The sequence below is a fragment of the Oryzias latipes genome, chromosome 11, assembly GCF_002234675.1.
Source record: "Oryzias latipes chromosome 11, ASM223467v1".
In the NCBI taxonomy this organism is placed as follows: Eukaryota; Metazoa; Chordata; class Actinopteri; order Beloniformes; family Adrianichthyidae; genus Oryzias; species Oryzias latipes.
This window is the reverse complement of record NC_019869.2, coordinates 25,494,274-25,497,330: the sequence shown is the minus strand read 5'-3', so window position 1 is coordinate 25,497,330 and position 3,057 is coordinate 25,494,274.

Genomic DNA, 3,057 nt, shown 5'->3' with positions numbered 1-3,057 from the left:
CTTAATTAAAATTAAAATGAAAATGGTATTTGACATTTCATTTTCAAGACGTTCTCTGGTAAATGTGTAGCATAATTCATTTAGAAATGTCTAATTTGACCATTAAAATGGATTAATAGAAATGCTTTTTAATTTTCAAAATGAAGCTGCATTTTTTGACTCAAAATTAAAAAGAAAAAGCAATATTTCAAAATGCTTTATCATTTTATACTTCAACACAGCTTATTCTGTCACTTAATTAAAATGATAAATAAAATGGTATTTGACATTTCATTTTCAAAAAGGTCCATGGTAAATGTGTACCAAAATTCATTTAGAAATGTCTCATTTGACAATTAAAATGGATTAACAGAAATGCTTTTTAATTTTCAAAATGTAGCTGCATTTTTTGACTCAAAATTAAAAAGAAAAAGCAATATTTCAAAATGCTTTTTCATTTTATACCTAAAACCGCTTATTCTGTGTCATAATTCAAACGAAAATGCAAAGAGGGGATTGCATTTGCATTTTAACATCCACCCCGCGCACCTTGTCACAATATTCAATTCGAAAAAGCATTAGCAGAGGGGAGGCGGGGCGATGACGTCACTGCTTTCTCCGTGTGTCCGGCTGCTGACTGACGCACACACACGCACCAAGAGCAGACTGTGTTAGCGGCAGAGACGAGGGTTTTGTGATGGTTGTGAACTTCTGATGAGTTTCCACAGCTTCTCAGGACTAAGTAGCAGCATGTCCGCCTTCTGCGGTCCTCCTCCTGACGCACCGCGGACAAGCTTTGTTCTTCGGACCGCCAGCTGCCTTTGCACAGCGGAGCGCGAAGCTCCTGATGATCGCTGAAGGCGGAAATGCTGCTGCGATCTCAGAAACCATCATATGAATTTGTGTTTCCAGTGGTGTCCAGAACAAAATAAAGACTGATGTAATTCACAGATATTTACACATTTATCTGCAGCTTTGCGGTGAATTTGCTGTTTGATTTATTAAGATCCAGGAATCCAGGTTTGAGCAGGCCAGGTCCAGCGGTTTTTGAACAGGACCCGGTTTTAGGTGATCTTAATGTGAAAAATGCAGCAGAATGTTCCTTCAGCTCCCTCGTGAATCAGAAGCTGTGAATCGTAAGCCAACTTTAGCGTCGTCTGACCGCACGGATTTAAAAACATATAATCGAGCAGAGCAGGCCGTAAAATATTAGCATAACTGTAATAAAAGCACATTATGAAGATAGTCTCCCGCAGCTTCGCGCTGAGTGAGTGTTTTGGTCCAATCAGCAACGTTTAGCATGGAGAAATCTGCTGTCTGATGATGGGGCTCCAGCTGTCATCAAACAGTAAATTCACCGCGAAGCTGCAGATAAATGTGTAAATATCTGTGAATTACATCAGTCTTTATTTTGTTCTGGACACCACTGGAAACACAAATTCATATGATGGTTTCTCAGATCGCAACAGCATTTCCGCCTTCAGCGATCGTCGGGAGCTTCGCGCTCCGCTGTGCAAAGGCAGCTGGCGGTCCGAAGAACAAAGCTTGTCCGCGGTGCGTCAGGAGGAGGACCGCAGAAGGCGGACATGCTGCTACTTAGTCCTGAGAAGCTGTGGAAACTCATCAGAAGTTCACAACCATCACAAAACCCTCGTCTCTGCCGCTAACACAGTCTGCTCTTGGTGCGTGTGTGTGCGTCAGTCAGCAGCCGGACACACAGAGAGAGCAGTGACGTCATCGCCCCGCCTCCCCTCTGCTAATGCTTTTTCGAATTGAATATTGTGACAAGTTGCGCGGGGTGGATGTTAAAATGCAAATGCAATCCCCTCTTTGCATTTTCATTTTAATTATGACACAGAATAAGTGGTTTTTAAGTATAAAATGAAAAAGCATTTTGAAATATTGCTTTTTCTTTTTAATTTTGAGTCAAAAAATGCAGCTACATTTTGAAAATTAAAAAGCATTTCTGTTAATCCATTTTAATTGTCAAATGAGACATTTCTAAATGAATTTTGGTACACATTTACCATGGACCTTTTTGAAAATGAAATGTCAAATACCATTTTATTTATCATTTTAATTAAGTGACAGAATAAGCTGTGTTGAAGTATAAAATGATAAAGCATTTTGAAATATTGCTTTTTCTTTTTAATTTTGAGTCAAAAAATGCAGCTTCATTTTGAAAATTAAAAAGCATTTCTATTAATCCATTTTAATGGTCAAATTAGACATTTCTAAATGAATTATGCTACACATTTACCAGAGAACGTCTTGAAAATGAAATGTCAAATACCATTTTCATTTTAATTTTAATTAAGTGACAGAATAAGCTGTGTTGAGGAAGGAAATGAAAAAGCATTTTGGTGGTTTGCTTTTTCATTATATTTTTGAGTCAAAAAATGCAGCTTCATTTTGAAAATGAAAAAGCATTTCTTGTTTTGACTTTGCTTTTTATTTATGCTACATAATCGCTTCCATAGATAAGTAGAAAGACATCCTGCTTGGTTTATGTGGAGGAAGGTTCTCCATTAAAGTTGAGTCATCTTCAACAGCTTCACTGTGAGGCAAAGATGACATTGCAAAAATATGGCTTTGCTAAGTCATTGGAGTTAGTTTTTAAAAAAAGGCTCAAAAATAGTGATTTTTCACCCTTTTTTGAGCCGAGGTACACATTTTTTCCTTTACAAAAATCCTGAAGCACACCAGCAACCAAAAAGAATAAAAAAGAGAGACTCTATTGTCTGTATTGATATACAGTTTCTCCACCATCCATCATGTGCACATTTTTCCCAGCAATGGAGGCACAAAAAATGTAAATTTTCAGCTGTTTTTTTAAAAGTTGTGCTAGTTTTCCATAATTTAATAACTAAATTCATTTTTAGATTTATTTAAGGATGGAGAGTTTTTAAGAATTTCTGAAAAACACTAAACACTTTTTTTGTTGGCATATTTACAAACTTTTCTCTTTCTTGAGTAAAATATTCTTCACTTAAATCTATATTTTCAAGGACAAAATATCATTTGAAACTGTTTATGAGTGAGATTTGGGCTCCCGGCCGCTAGGGGGCGACGTGTAGC